The following is a 17,014-nucleotide window of genomic DNA, read 5'->3' as shown; positions in this document are numbered from 1 at the left end:
GCCCCTCCGACAGTGCAGCACTCCCTCAGTACTGCCCCTCCGACAGTGCGGCGCTCCCTCAGTACTGCCCCTCCGACAGTGCGGCGCTCCCTCAGTACGGCGCCTCTGACAGTGCAGCGCTCCCTCAGTACTGCCCCTCCGACAGTGCGGCGCTACTTCAGTACTGCCCCACCGACAGTGTGGCGCTCCCTCAGTACTGCCCGTCCGACAGTGCAGAGCTCCCTCAGTACTGATCCTCCGGCAGTGCGGCACTCCCTCAGTACTGCCCCTCCGACAGTGCGGCACTCCCTCAGTACTGCCCCTCCGACAGTGCGGCACTCCCCCAGTACTGCCCCTCCAACAGTGCGTGGCTCCCTCAGTACTGCCCCTCCGACAGTGCGGCGCTCCCTCAGTACTGCCCCTCCGACAGTGCGGCGCTCCCTCAGTACGGCACCTCTGACAGTGCAGCGCTCCCTCAGTACTGCCCCTCCGACAGTGCGGCGCTCCTTCAGTACTGCCCCACCGACAGTGTGGCGCTCCCTCAGTACTGCCCCTCCGACAGTGCAGAGCTCCCTCAGTACTGATCCTCCGGCAGTGCGGCACTCCCTCAGTACTGCCCCTCCGACAGTGCGGCACTCCCCCAGTGCTGCCCCTGTGACAGTGCAGAGCTCCCTCAGTACTGATCCTCTGGCAGTGCGGTACTCCCCCAGTACTGCCCCTCCGACAGTGTGGGGCTCCCTCAGTACTGCCCCTCTGACAGTGCGGCGCTCCCTCAGTACTGCCCCTCCGACAGTGCGGCGCTCCCTCAGTACTGCCCCTCCGACAGTGCGGCGCTCCCTCGCTACTGCCCCTCCGACAGTGTAGTGCTCCCTCAGTACTGACCCTCCGACAGTGCGGTGCTCCCTCAACACTGCCCCTCCGACAGTGCGGCGCTCCCTCAGTGCTGACCCTCCGACAGTGCGGCGCTCCCTCGCTACTGCCCCTCCGACAGTGCGGCACTCCCCCAGTACTGCCCCTCCGACAGTGCGGGGCTCCCTCAGTACTGCCCCTCCGACAGTGCGGCGCTCCCTCAGTACTGCCCCTCCGACAGTGCGGCGCTCCCTCAGTACTGCCCCACCGACAGTGCGGCGCTCCCTCGCTACTGCCCCTCCGACAGTGTAGCGCTCCCTCAGTACTGTCTCTCCGACAGTGCGGTGCTTCCTCAGTACTGCCCCTCCGACAGTGCGGCACTCCCCTAGTACTGCCCCTCCGACAGTGCGGGGCTCCCTCAGTACTGCCCCTCCGACAGTGCAGCACTCCCTCAGTACTGCCCCTCCGACAGTGCGGCGCTCCCTCAGTACTGCCCCTCCGACAGTGCGGCGCTCCCTCAGTACGGCGCCTCTGACAGTGCAGCGCTCCCTCAGTACTGCCCCTCCGACAGTGCGGCGCTACTTCAGTACTGCCCCACCGACAGTGTGGCGCTCCCTCAGTACTGCCCGTCCGACAGTGCAGAGCTCCCTCAGTACTGATCCTCCGGCAGTGCGGCACTCCCTCAGTACTGCCCCTCCGACAGTGCGGCACTCCCCCAGTACTGCCCCTCCGACAGTGCGGCACTCCCCCAGTACTGCCCCTCCGACAGTGCGGGGCTCCCTCAGTACTGCCCCTCCGGCAGTGCGGCGCTCCCTCAGTACTGCCCCTCCGGCAGTGCGGCGCTCCCTCAGTACGGCACCTCTGACAGTGCAGCGCTCCCTCAGTACTGCCCCTCCGACAGTGCGGCGCTCCTTCAGTACTGCCCCACCGACAGTGTGGCGCTCCCTCAGTACTGCCCCTCCGACAGTGCAGAGCTCCCTCAGTACTGATCCTCCGGCAGTGCGGCACTCCCTCAGTACTGCCCCTCCGACAGTGCGGCACTCCCCCAGTGCTGCCCCTGTGACAGTGCAGAGCTCCCTCAGTACTGATCCTCTGGCAGTGCGGTACTCCCCCAGTACTGCCCCTCCGACAGTGTGGGGCTCCCTCAGTACTGCCCCTCTGACAGTGCGGCGCTCCCTCAGTACTGCCCCTCCGACAGTGCGGCGCTCCCTCAGTACTGCCCCTCCGACAGTGCGGCGCTCCCTCGCTACTGCCCCTCCGACAGTGTAGTGCTCCCTCAGTACTGCCCCTCCGACAGTGCGGTGCTTCCTCAACACTGCCCCTCCGACAGTGCGGCGCTCCCTCAGTGCTGACCCTCCGACAGTGCGGCGCTCCCTCGCTACTGCCCCTCCGACAGTGCGGCACTCCCCCAGTACTGCCCCTCCGACAGTGCGGGGCTCCCTCAGTACTGCCCCTCCAACAGTGCGGCGCTCCCTCAGTACGGCGCCTCTGACAGTGCAGCGCTCCCTCAGTACTGCCCCTCCGACAGTGTGGCGCTCCCTCAGTACTGCCCCTCCGACTGTGCAGAGCTCCCTCAGTACTGATCCTCCGGCAGTGCGGCACTCCCTCAGTACTGCCCCTCCGACAGTGCGGCACTCCCCCAGTGCTGCCCCTCTGACAGTGCAGAGCTCCCTCAGTACTGATCCTCTGGCAGTGCGGTACTCCCCCAGTACTGGCCCTCCGACAGTGCGGGGCTCCCTCAGTACTGCCCCTCTGACAGTGCGGCGCTCCCTCAGTACTGCCCCTCCGACAGTGCGGCGCTCCCTCAGTACTGCCCCTCCGACAGTGCGGCGCTCCCTCGCTACTGCCCCTCCGACAGTGTAGTGCTCCCTCAGTACTGCCCCTCCGACAGTGCGGCGCTCCCTCAGTACTGCCCCTCCGACAGTGCGGCGCTCCCTCAGTACTGCCCCTCCGACAGTGCGGCGCTCCCTCGCTACTGCCCCTCCGACAGTGTAGCGCTCCCTCAGTACTGTCTCTCCGACAGTGCGGTGCTCCCTCAGTACTGCCCCTCCGACAGTGCGGCACTCCCCCAGTACTGCCCCTCCGACAGTGCAGGGCTCCCTCAGTACTGCCCCTCCGACAGTGCAGCACTCCCTCAGTACTGCCCCTCCGACAGTGCGGCGCTCCCTCAGTACTGCCCTTCCGACAGTGCGGCGCTCCCTCAGTACGGCGCCTCTGACAGTGCAGCGCTCCCTCAGTACTGCCCCTCCGACAGTGCGGCGCTCCTTCAGTACTGCCCCACCGACAGTGTGGCGCTCCCTCAGTACTGCCCCTCCGACAGTGCAGAGCTCCCTCAGTACTGATCCTCCGGCAGTGCGGCACTCCCTCAGTACTGCCCCTCCGACAGTGCGGCACTCCCCCAGTACTGCCCCTCCGACAGTGCGGCACTCCCCCAGTGCTGCCCCTCTGACAGTGCAGAGCTCCAACAGTACTGATCCTCTGGCAGTGCGGTTCTCCCCCAGTACTGCCCCTCCAACAGTGCGGTGCTCCCTCAGCACTGCCCCTCCGACAGTACGGTGTTCCCTCAGTACTGCCCCTCCGACAGTGCGGTGCTCCCTCAACACTGCCCCTCCGACAGTGCGGCGCTCCCTCAGTGCTGACCCTCCGACAGTGCGGCGCTCCCTCGCTACTGCCCCTCCGACAGTGCGGCACTCGCTCAGCACTACCCCTCCGACAGTGCGGTGCTCCCTCAGTACTGCCCCTCCGACAGTGCGGCGCTCCCTCAGTACTGCCCCTCCGACAGTGCGGTGCTCCCTCAGTACTGCCCCTCCGACAGTGCGGCACTCCCCCAGTACTGCCCCTCCGACAGTGCGGGGCTCCCTCAGTACTGCCCCTCCGACAGTGCAGCACTCCCTCAGTACTGCCCCTCCGACAGTGCGGCGCTCCCTCAGTACTGCCCCTCCAACAGTGCGGCGCTCCCTCAGTACGGCGCCTCTGACAGTGCAGCGCTCCCTCAGTACTGCCCCTCCGACAGTGTGGCGCTCCCTCAGTACTGCCCCTCCGACAGTGCAGAGCTCCCTCAGTACTGATCCTCCGGCAGTGCGGCACTCCCTCAGTACTGCCCCTCCGACAGTGCGGCACTCCCCCAGTGCTGCCCCTCTGACAGTGCAGAGCTCCCTCAGTACTGATCCTCTGGCAGTGCGGTACTCCCCCAGTACTGGCCCTCCGACAGTGCGGGGCTCCCTCAGTACTGCCCCTCTGACAGTGCGGCGCTCCCTCAGTACTGCCCCTCCGACAGTGCGGCGCTCCCTCAGTACTGCCCCTCCGACAGTGCGGCGCTCCCTCGCTACTGCCCCTCCGACAGTGTAGTGCTCCCTCAGTACTGCCCCTCCGACAGTGCGGTGCTCCCTCAACACTGCCCCTCCGACAGTGCGGCGCTCCCTCAGTACTGCCCCTCCGACAGTGCGTCGCTCCCTCGCTGCTGCCCCTCCGACAGTGCGGCACTCGCTCAGCACTGCCCCTCCAACAGTGCGGTGCTCCCTCAGTACTGACCCTCTGACAGTGCGGCGCTCCCTCGCTACTGCCCCTCCGACAGTGTCGCGCTCCCTCAGTGCTGACCCTCTGACAGTGCGGTGCTCCCTCGCTTCTGCCCCGTCGACAATGCGGCGCTCCATCGCTACTGCCCCTTCGACAGTGCAGCGCTCCCTCAGTACTGCCCCTCCGACAGTGCGGCGCTCCCTCGCTACAGCCCCTCCGACAGTGTAGCGCTCCCTCAGTGCTGACCCTCCGACAGTGCGGCGCTCCCTTGCTACTGCCCCTCCGACAGTGCGGCGCTCCCTCGCTACAGCCCCTCCGACAGTGCGGTGCTCCCTCAACACTGCCCCTCCGATAGTGCGGCGCTCTCTCGCTACTGCCCCTCTGACAGTGCGGCGCTCCCTCGCTACTGCCCCTCCGTCAGTGCAGCACTCGCTCAGCACTGCCCCTCCGACAGTGCGGTGCTTCCTCAGTACTGCCACTCCGACAGTGCGGCGCTCCCTCAGCACTGCCCCTCCGGCAGTGCAGCGCTCCCTCAGTACTGCCCCTCCGACAGTGCGGCGCTCCCTCAGCACTGCCCCTCCGACAGTGCGGTGCTCCCTCAGCACTGCCCCTCCGACAGTGCGGCGCTCCCTCAGTACTGCCCCTCTGACAGTGCAGCACTCGCTCAGCACTGGCCCTCCGACAGTGCGGCGCTCCCTCAATACTGACCCTCCGGCAGTGCAGCACTCCCTCGGTACTGCCCCTCCGACAGTGCGGTGCTCCCTCAGCACTGCCCCTCCGACAGTGTAGCGCTCCCTCAGTACTGACCCTCCAACAGTGCGGCGCTCCCTCGGTACTGACCCTCCGACAGTGCGGCGCTCCCCCGCTACTGCCCCTCCGACAGTGTAGCGCTCCCTCAGTGCTGCCCCTCCGACAGTGCGGTGCTCCCTCAGCACTGCACCTCCGACAGTGCGGTGCTCCCTCTGCACTGCCCCTCCGACAGTGCGGTGCCCTCTCAGTGCTGACCCTCCGACAGTGCGGTGCTCCCTCAGCACTGCCCCTCCGACAGTGCGGTGCTCCCTCAGTACTGCCCCTCCGACAGTGCGGCGCTCCCTCACTACTGCCCCTCCGACAGTGCGGTGCTCCCTCAGTACTGCCCCTCCGACAGTACGGTGCTCCCTCAGCACTGCCCCTCCGACAGTGCGGTGCTCCCTCAGTACTGCCCCTCCGACAGTGCGGTGCTCCCTCAGCACTGCCCCTCCGACAGTGCGGTGTTCCCTCAGTACTGCCCCTCCGACAGTGCGGTGTTCCCTCAGTACTGTCCCTCCGACAGTGCGGCGCTCCCTCAGTACTGCCCCTCCGACAGTGCGGTGCTCCCTCGCTACTGCCCCTCCGACAGTGCGGCGCTCCCTCAGTACTACCCCTCCGACAGTGCGGGGCTCCCTCAGCACTGCCCCTCCGACAGTGCGGTGCTCCCTCAGTACTGCCCCTCCGACAGTGCAGTGCTCCCTCAGTACTGCCCCTCCGACAGTGCGGCGCTCCCTCAGTATGGCGCCTCCGACAGTGCGGGGCTCCCTCAGCACTGCCCCTCCGACAGTGCAGCGCCCCCTCAGCACTATCCCTCCAACAGTGCGGCATGCCCCCAGTACTGCCCCTCCGACAGTGCGGGGCTCCCTCAGCACTGCACTGGGAGTGTCAGCCTAGCTTCATCTGCTCAAGTTCCTGCAGTTGGTCTCTGAACCCACAACCTTCTGACTCAGAAGACGAGTGTGCTACCCACAGAAAATAAACTCAAACTACCAGAATGCATTGCGAATACCACCCCCACTCCCGAGGGGGCGGAGCCACTGGGCCGACATCATTACACCCCACGTGTGCTGCGTGCTGATTGGTCAGTTTTTTACTTAGGCTATACAGCACAGAAAGAGGCCATTTGGCCCAACCAGTCCATGCCGGTTTTTATGCTCCACTCCACCCTTCTCCCTCATCTCCTTGTCCAGCCTCCCCTTAAATACATCGATACTATTCGCTTCAACCACTCCCTGTGGCAGCGAGTTCCACATTCTCACCACTCTCTGGGTAAAGAAGTTTCTCCTGAATTCCCTATTGGATTTCTTGGTGACGATCTTATATTGATGGCCTCTAGTTATGCTCTTCCCCACAAGTGGAAACACTCTCTCTGTATCCACTCTATCAAAACCTTTCATCATTTTAAAGAGCTCTATTAGGTCACCCCTCAGCCTTCTTATTTCAAGAGAAAAGAGACCCAGCCTGTTCATCTTTTCCTGATATGTATACCCTCGCATTTCTGGTATCATCATTGTAAATCTTCTCTGCACCCTCTCCAGTGCCTCTATATCCTTTTTATATTATGGCGACCAGAACTGTACGCAGTACTCCAAGTGTGGTCTAACCAAGGTTCGATGTTTCGATAACTTCCCTACTTTTCAATTCTATCCCTCTAGATCTTTTAGTGATTTGTGTATTTGTACTCCGAGATCACTTTGTTCCTCTACCCCACCTAGACTTGCACCCTTCAACATAAGAACATAAGAAATAGGAGCAGAAGTAGGCCAATCGGCCCCTCGAGCCTGCTCCACCATTCAAGAAGATCATGGCTGATCTGATCCTAACCGCCAATCTACTATCACAGAACCATCTCCTGAATCTAACAGAATTAGACACACGAAATAGGAGCAGGATCAGGCTACACGGCCCCTGGGCCCGCTCCGCTACCCACAGGGCCATGTCCGATCCGAACCTAGACTCATGTCCAAATTCCTGCCCGCTCCCCGTAACCCTTAATTCCCTTTACTTCTAGGAAACTGTCTATTTCTGTTTTAAATTTATGTAATGATGTAGCTTCTACAGCTTTTTGGGGCAGCATATTCCATGGACCTGCCACCCTCTGAGTGAAGTAGTTCCTCCTCATCTCAGTTTTGAAAGAGCAGCCCCTTATTCTAAGACTATGCCCCCTAGTTCTAGTTTCACCCATCATCGGGAACATCCTCCCCCCATCCACCCGATCCAACCCCTTCACAATATTATATGTTTCAATAAGATCGCCTCTCATTCTTCTGAACTCCAATGAGTAGAGTCCCAATCTACTCAACCTCTCCTCATATGTCCATCCCCTCATCCCCGGGATTAACCGAGTGAACCTTCTTTGTACTGACTCAAGAGCAAGTATGTCTTTTCTTAAGTATGGACACCAAAACTGTATGCAGTATTCCAGGTGCGGTCTCACCAATACCTTGTACAACTGAAGCAATACCTCCCTATTTTTATATTCTATCCCCCTAGCAATGAAAGCCAACATTCCATTGGCCTTCTTAATCACTTGCTGCACCTGCATACTAACCTTTTGAGTTTCGTGCACCAGGACCCCCAGATCCCTTTGTACTTCAGTACTTTCCAGTTTATTTCCATTAAGATAATAACTTGCTCTACGATTTTTCCTGCCAAAGTGCATAACCTCACACTTTCCAGTATTGTATTCCATCTGCCAAATCTCTGCCCACTTACTTAGTCTGTCTATGTCCCCTTGCAGGTTTTTTATGTCCTCCTCACTCATTACTTTCCCTCCCATCTTAGTATCATCTGCAAACTTTGATATGTTACACTCGGTCCCCTCCTCCAAATCGTTAATATAGATTGTAAAGCGTTGGGGACCCAGCACTGACCCCTGCGGAACACCACTAGTTACTGATTGCCAGTCCAAGAATGAACCATTTATCCCAACTCTCTGCCTTCTGTTAGATAGCCAATCCTCTATCCATGCCAGAATATTAACCCCAATCCCGTGATTTTTTATCTTAAGCAATAACCTTTTGTGTGGCACCTTGTCAAATGCCTTTTGGAAGTCTAAATACACTACGTCCACTGGTTCCCCTTTATCCACCCTATATGTTACTTCCTCAAAGAACTCCAGCAAATTTGTCAAACATGACTTCCCCTTCATAAAACCATGCTGACTTTGTCCTATTAAATTATGATTATCCAAATGTCCTGTTACTGTCTCCTTAATAATGGACTCCAAAATTTTACCTACCACAGATGTTAGGCTAACCGGTCTATAGTTTCCAGCCTTCTGTCTACTGCCCTTTTTAAATAAGGGTGTTACATTAGCAGTTTTCCAGTCTGCCGGGACCTTTGCTGAGTCCAGGGAGTTTTGGAAAATTATTACCAATGCATCCACAATCCCTACCGCCACTTCCCTCAAGACCCTAGGATGTAAGCCATCAGGTCCAGGTGATTTATCCGCCTTGAGTCCCATTATTTTACCGAGTACCACTTCCTTAGTGATTTTGATCATGTTTAGCTCCTCCCCCCCATAGCCCCCTGTTTGTCCAGTGTTGGGATATTCTTAGTGTCCTCTACTGTAAAGACTGATACAAAATATTCATTCAGTGTTTTTGCCATCTCCATATTTCCCACCATTAAATTTCCCGGTCTCATCCTCTAAGGGACCAACATTTACTGTAGCCACCCTTTTTCTTTTTATATAACTATAAAAACTCTTACTATCTGTTTTTATATTTTTTGCTCATTTACTTTCATAATCTATCTTCCCTTTCTTAATCAATCTTTTTGTTATTTTTTGCTGTCTTTTAAAGATTTCCCAATCCTCCCACTAGATTTGGCTACCTTATATGCCCTTGTTTTTAGTCGAATACTATCCTTAATTTCTTTACTTAGCCACGGATGGCTGTCTTTTCTTTTACACCCTTTTCTTCTCAGTGGAATATATATTTTTTGGAAGTTGTAAAATAACTCCTTAAATGTACACCACTGATCATGTATCGTCTTACCCTTTAATCTATTTTCCCAATCCACTCTACTCAATTCTGCTCTCATACCTTCATAGTCTCCTTTATTCAAGCTTAGCACGCTTGTTTGAGATCCAACCTTCTCACCCTCTAATTGAATATGGAATTCAACCATGTTATGGTCACTCATTCCAAGGGGATCCTTTACTAGGACATTTTTAATTTATCCTGTCTCGTTACACAGGACCAGATCTAAGGTTGCTTGCCCCCTGGTCGGTTCAGTTACATACTGCTCAAGAAACCCATCCCTAATACACTCAATGAACTCATCCTCAAGGCAGCCCTGCCAATTTGATTTGTCCAATTAATATGATAGTTAAAATCCCCCATAATTATAGATGTTCCCTTATTACAAGCCTCAACTATTTCCTGATTGATACTCCGTCCAACAGAGTTGCAACTGTTCGGAGGCCTATAGACTACGCCCACTAGTGTTTTTTTCCATTTATTATTCCTTACCTCCACCCAAACTGTTTCATTATCCTGATCTTTTGACCCAATATCATTTCTCTGTATTACAGTGATTCCTTCCTTTATTAACATAGCCACCCCACCTCCCCTTCCTTCCTGCCTGTCCTTCCTGATTGTTAAATAACCTGGTATGTTTAATTCCCAGGCATTGTCACCCTGCAGCCATGTTTCTGTAATGGCCACAAGATCATGCCCATATGTAGTTATTTGTGCCATTAACTCGTCTATTTTGTTAAGAATGCTACGTGCATTCAGATAGAGAACTTTCAAATATGTTTTGTGACACTTAGTTCCTGCTTTTGCCCTTTTTATTACTTTACCTTTTACTCTATACCTTCTGCCCCTTCCTGACACGCTCTGGTTTTTAATTTCCCCACTGCTACCTAAGTCTATGACCTTCTCTGTTGTCATTTTTATTATTTGCTCTCTAGGAACCTCCCCCCCACTAGTTAGTTTAAAGCCCTCTCTACAGCCCTAGTTATATGATCCGCCAGGACTCTAGTCCCAGCACTGGCCAAGTGAAGCCCGTCCCAACGGAACAGCTCCCTCCTGCCCCAGTACTGGTGCCAGTGTCCCAGGAAGCAAAACCCATTTCTCCCACACCAGTCTTTGAGCCACGCATTTAACTCTCTAATTTTATTTGTCCTAGCCAAATTCGCTCGTGGCTCAGGTAGAGATTATTACCCTTGAGGTTCTGTTTTTTAATTTGTCCCCTAGCTGCTCATACTCCTTTAACAGAACCGACTTCCTAGTCCTATCTATGTCGTTTGTACCAACATGGACCACGACAACTGGATCCACCCCCTCCCACTGCAAGTTTCTTTCCAGCCCAGAGGAGATGTCCTTAACCTTGGCACCGGTTAGGCAACACAGCCTTCGGGACTCTCGCTCTCGGCTGCAGAGAACTCTATCTATCCCCCTAATAATACTATCCCCTAACACTGCAACATTTCTATTTATTCCCCCCTCTTGAATGGCCCCCCGTTCCGCGGTGCTGTGGCCAGGTTGCTCATCCTCCCTGCAGTCCCTGCTCCTGTCCCCACAGGGAGTAAGAACCTCGAACCTGTTGGACAAGAGCAAGGGCTGCGGCTCCTCCAGCTCTACCTGCTGGATCCCCGTACCTGCCTCACTCGTAGTCACACTGTCCTGTTCCTGACCATGGGCTACATCTGAATTAATTAACTTCATAGGTGTGACCACCTCCTGATACACAGGGTCCAGGTACTTCTCCCCCTCCCTGATGTGTCGCAGTGTCTGAAGCTCAGACTCCAGCTCATCAACACGGAGCTGGAGTTCCTGTAGCAGCAGACACTTGTCACAGACGTAATCACCGTGAGCCTCAATGTGGTTCGCCGGCTCCCACATCTCGCAACAGTAACACATCACCTGCTCCATTCTATGTAATTAATTAAATTTTTTATTGTTAGTTATGGACACCCTCTGCCCGATTTTAGATGCTAGTAGCCCCTTTAATTAATTGGATTTAAATTAAATCAAGTGATAAGTGACCTCCCTATTCTTCCTACCAAAATGTAATACCTTGTAGGAACTGGGGTTCCTAGCCGAAGAATTGAAATCGACTCAGAAAATCAAAAACAATCAAATTTAATGAACAAACGAAGCTGTACAGGAAACTGTAGGATACAATGCAACTAGGTCTGGTCTGCTTGAAAGCCTCTCTGGAACAGCTAGAAGGTTCCGAGCTCAACTGCCAGCAGGTTCCGAGCTCAACTGCTAGCAGGTTCCGAGCTCTACTGCTAGAAGGTTCCGAGCTCTGATGTCATGACGTCATCACGTTTTTCCCGCCGTTGAGAGATCACGTGATGGACAGCATGACGTCATCACGTGGAGTACAGGAAAGAAGCCCTAGTACAGTTAACAGATACATTAAAGGTGCAGCCCCCAGCTGTACTACATTGCTGTAAAAGGAATTATATACAATTGTCCGTAATCCTCTGGTGGTTCCGCCACATGCGCCCCCCCAGAATTGCTTTTAACAGAGAAGGTAAGGCGAGAAGGGGGTCTGACGAGTCTGTCCGACTGACTGCGATACCCCGGCAGCTGGAACAGAGCGCTAGAAGATGAACTGACCGTTGGCTGTGGTTGGGATGACGCCGCAGGCGGAGTAGAAGAAGAGGCCGGCTGTGGTCGACCCGGTGAGGCGGGCACTGGCGGCTCGGTGGATGACTGTGGCTGTACTGGACCGGCAGTCGACGGTGGACGACCACGACGAGGCGGCTGAGCGGTGACGACTGGTTCGCTCAGATCCAGATGCGCCGGTTTCAACCGGTCGATGGAGATGTGGTCAGGCTTACCGCCGACTTCGACTGTGAAGGGCTTGTCACCTGACGAGATGATGCGGAACGGACCTGTGTAAGGCGGTTTGAGCGGGTTTTTGCGAGCATCCTGCCGAATGAACACATATTCTGCGCTCTTAAGATCCACCGGGACATGGGAGCGCTGCAGGTCATGATGCGACGTAGGCACTGGGATGAAATTCCTAGCCGCTTCCTGGTGGCTGACGAACTGCTGAGCTGGGGACCAGGGTTCCGTGTGAGGAGGAAGAAAATCGCCAGGCACTCTGAGTGGTTGGCCGTAAACCAGCTCTGCTGAAGAAGAATGCAGGTCATCTTTAGGCGCCGTGCGAAGACCTAGCAGCACCCAAGGGAGCCTGTCCACCCAACTAGGCCATGGAGACTAGCACGCAGTGCGGCTTTAAGGGACCTGTGGAATCTTTCACACAGACCATTCACCTGTGGATGGTAGGCGGTGGTACGATGAAGCTTGGTGCCCAAACCTTGAGCTACGGCGTTCCAAAGCTCAGAGGTAAATTGAGGCCCCCGGTCGGAGGAGATGTCAGCCGGTACCCCGAACCGAGCTACCCACGACGAGATGAAGGCTCTGGAGATGTCTGCCGTTGTGGTGGCAACCAAAGGAATTGCCTCTGGCCACCTGGTGGTGCGGTCTACCACGGTGAGGAGGTGAGTGTACCCGCGAGAGGAAGGGAGAGGACCAACCAGGTCCACGTGCACATGGTCGAATCGACGCTCCGGATCCGGAAAAGTGGCGACTGGGGCCTTAACATGGCGTTGTATCTTGGACTTCTGGCAACTCACGCAGGTATTGGTCCAGTCACGGACGTCGAGATGCATGCCCTTCCAGACAAATTTCTTTGCCATGAGTCGTTGTGACGCTCTCATGCCAGAGTGTGACAACCCGTGGATCGTGTCGAAAATTCTCCTGCGCCATTCGACTGGAACGATTGGACGTGGGGCGCCCATCAAGATGTCACACAGGAGTGTGGTCCCTGCGGCCTGGAATCTGACATCAGCCACTTGTAAGCTGGAAGGTGCGGTCCGGTATGCCTGCACTTCAGGGTCTGCCATCTGTTCTTTTGCCAAACCAACATAGTCGACTCCCAGGTGTACTGCGTGGAGCTGGGCGCGGGAGAGACAATCCGCCACCAGGTTGTCTTTGCCCGAGACATGTTGTATGTCGGTTGTAAATTCAGATATGTACGTAAGATGACGTTGTTGCCGTGCCGACCATGGTTCCGCTGTCTTGGCCATCGCAAAAGTAAGTGGCTTGTGGTCTACAAAAGCCGTGAATGGGCGTCCTTCCAGTAGGAAGCGAAAATGGCGGATGGCCAGAAACAATGCCAACAACTCCCTATCAAAAGTACTATACTTGCGTTCGTTCTTCTGCAATTGGCGGCTGAAGAAAGCCAGTGGTTGCCATGTGCCTTCGACCCACTGCTCCTGTACTGCCCCGTTGGCATAATCAGATGCGTCGGTGGTAAGGGCAATGGTTGCGCCCGGAAGGGGATGTGCCAACATGGTCGCAGCAGCCAAAGCGTTCTTAGTGTCGAGGAAAGCCTGGTCCATCTGGGGTGTCCAATCGATCGGGTCTTTGCCCGATTTACATCTGAGGGCCTCGTACAAAGGTTGCATCAACGATGCCGCCTTGGGGACGAACCGATGATAAAAATTGACCATTCCCAGAAATTCCTGGAGGGCCCTGACGGTCTGAGGAAGAGGGAACGAGGTGACTGCTTCCACCTTCGTGGCCAGCGGGACGGCGCCTTCCGAGGTGATTCTGTGTCCCAGGAAATCAATGCTGTGCAACCCAAACTGGCACTTGGCCGGGTTGATAAGGCCATGTTGGCTGAGACGAGAAAAAGGGTACGCAAGTGTGTAATGTGTTCTTTTGTGCTGTTACTGGCAATAAGGATGTCGTCTAGGTAGACGAAGATGAACGGCAGATCGCGCAACACGGAATCCATGAGACGTTGGAAGGCTTGTGCTGCATTCTTCAGCCCAAACGGCATACGAAGGAACTCAAAGAGCCCGAAAGGTGTGATGACGGCAGTTTTGGGGACGTCCCGAGGATGCACGGGCACTTGATGATAGCCTCGGACGAGGTCTACTTTGGAAAAGATGGAATTCCCTGCCAGGTGGGCCGAAAAATCCTGAATGTGAGGAATTGGGTACCGATCCGGTGTGGTAGCCTCATTCAGGCGTCTGTACTCGCCGCATGGTCGCCATCCGCCGCCCGGCTTAGGAACAATGTGTAATGGCGAGGACCAAGGACTATTCGAACGTCGAATAATACCCAGGCGTTCCATTGTATGGAACTCCACCTTGGCGGCTGCGAGTTTACCGGGTTCCAGCCTTCGAGCTCTCGCATAAAAGGGGGATCCTGTCGTGGTAAGGTGGTGCGCCACACCATGCCTCGCGACTGAAGAAGAAAATGTGGCCCTGGTGAGCTCAGGGAACTCACCGAGAAGACGAGAGAACTCATTTGGAGATGGGACTGCACAGGCAGCTGACCAAGACATCGCGGTGCTTCGGTGGCAGGGGACCGAGTGAAAAGTGGAGGCACTGATTAGCCGGCAGTGTCGGACGTCGACGAGAAACCCGTTTGCGCAGAAGAAATCTGCCCCCAGGATGGCCTGTGAGACTTTCGCCGTGATGAACTCCCAAACAAAACGTGGGCCGCCAAAACTCAACTGGACCCTATGCTTTCCGAACGTGCGAATGGCCGCACCATTGACTGCCTCGAGGGGGGGACCTTGACCGCCGGATTGAAGATCCAGCTTCGACGCTGGTAGGATACTGCACTGGGAGCCAGTATCACAGAGAAAACGTCGCCCTGACAGGGAGTCTGTAATGTATAGGAGTTTCGCTGCGGACCCGACGGCCATCGCAACTCCGGCGCGTCCCTTAGGCCTTATTGATCTTCTCAGAAACCGCTGGTTTGAGGTAGGTTTTTTTTTTGGTGAGAAACTGCAGGGCGGACGGCAATTTCTGGCCTTCGCGCCGAAACGAGCGTGGTATGCACACCAGCCTGCAGGAGGAGTCGGATTCGCTCTTCTGGGGGGTGGGTGCCATGTGGCTGCACAAGATTGTTGTGAGACGGTGAATATTTTATCCACTTCCGCGGCGAGTTCAGCACAATCCGTGATCGCGGAATTGGCCAAGGCCGTCTGTACTGGCTCTGGTAGTTGACAGAGAAACAGCTCGCGGAACAGAAAACATTGCGATTCCGAGCCCAAAAGCGTGAGCATTTGGCTCATGAGCTCTGAGGGTTTTGAGTCCCCGAGGCCGGGCGTGGAGATAAGTCTGCGAGCGCGCTCCGACTTGGACAGACCGAAAATCTGCAGTAAACGTGCTTATAAAGCTTCGTACTTGCCATCGTTCGCTGGACTCTCGAGGAGACTGACGACCCACGAGGCCATGGTGCTGTCGAGGGCAGAGACCACGTAATAATAACTGGTCGAATCTGCTGCTACTCCCCGGATTGCAAATTGGGCTTCCGCCTGGAAAAACCACGCGGCCGGTTGTTGCTCCCAAAATTGTGGCAGTTTGAGGGTGACGGCGTTCGTGTCCATGATGTAACTTCAACGAAAATTGTTCGAAGAAATCGGGGTCACCAATGTAGGAACTGGGGTTCCTAGCCGAAGAATTGAGATCGACTCAGAAAATCAAAAACAATAAAATTTAATGAACAAACGAAGCTGTACAGGAAACTGTAGGATACAATGCAAATAGGTCTGGTCTGCTTGAAAGCCTCTCAGGAAACTGCTAGAAGGTTCCGAGCTCAACTGCCAGCAGGTTCCGAGCTCAACTGCTAGAAGGTTCTGAGCTCTACTGCTAGAAGGTTCCGAGCTCTGATGTCATGACGTCATCACGTTCTTCCCGCCGTTGAGAGATCACGTGACGGACGGCATGATGTCATCACGCGGAGTACAGGAAAGAAGCCCTAGTACAGTTAACAGATACATTAAAGGTGCAGCCCCCAGCTGTACTACATTGCTGTAAAAGGAATTATATACAATTGTCCGTAATCCTCTGGTGGTTCCGCCACAACCTCACATTTATCTGTGTTGAACTTCATTTGCCCAGGCAAAAGAATTTAGGGAAACATAGAAGACAGGAGCAGGAGCAGGCCATTCGGCCCCTCAAGCCTGCGCCATTCAATGCGATCATGGCTGACCATCCAAATTCAGTACCCTGTCCCTGCCTTCTCCCCATATCCCTTTAGCCTTAAGAAATATATCTAACTCCTTCTTCAATATATTTAATGAATTGGTCTCAACTGTCGTCTGTGGTAGAGAAATCCACATGTTCATCATTCCTCCTCATCTCTGTCCTAAATGGCTTACTCCTTATCTTTAGACTGTGACCCCCTGGTTTTGGACTCCCCGGCCATCGGGAACATCCTTCCTGCATCTAGTCCTGTTAGCATTTCATAAGTTTCAATGAGATCCCCTCTCATTCTTCTAAACTCCAGCGAGTATAAGCCCAATCGACCCAATCTCTCCTCATACGTCATTCCTGCCATCCCAGGTATCAGTCTGGTGAATCTTCGCTGCACTCGCTCCATGGCAAGAACATCTTTCCTCAGACAACCCTCCCGAGATATCTGCGCTCCTCTAAGTCTGCCCTCTTGAGCATCCCTGATTATAATCACTCAACCATTGGTGGCCGTGCCTTCTGTTGCCTGGGCCCCAAGCTCTGCAATTCCCTGTCTAACCCTCTCTGCCTCTCTCTCTCTCTCTCTTTCTCTTTAAAACACTCCTTAAAACCTCCCTCTTTGACCAAGACCCAATTTCTCCTTATGTGGCTCCGTGTCAAATCCTTTTGTCTTATAATCAATCCTGTGCAGCACCTTGGGACGTTTTACTACGATAAAGGCGCTATATAAATACAAGTTGTGGTTGTTTTTTTTTTACAATCCGCTTTTCGCAACAAGTTTATAGCTTTTGCTATTTTACCGGTTAGAAAACCCCAATTAGACAATGAAGTATTTAATGGAAAAGAAATTAAATTACTAGCCCAGGCAAAAAGAAAATATATATCTTTAAAAGTAAAAGGCCTTTAAATTTTTAA

This window comes from Somniosus microcephalus, unplaced genomic scaffold (assembly GCF_052327205.1).
Source record: "Somniosus microcephalus isolate GS21.2 unplaced genomic scaffold, FLI_Smic_1.0 unresolved_chr2, whole genome shotgun sequence".
Taxonomy (NCBI): Eukaryota; Metazoa; Chordata; class Chondrichthyes; order Squaliformes; family Somniosidae; genus Somniosus; species Somniosus microcephalus.
This window is presented reverse-complemented; position numbering follows the sequence as displayed.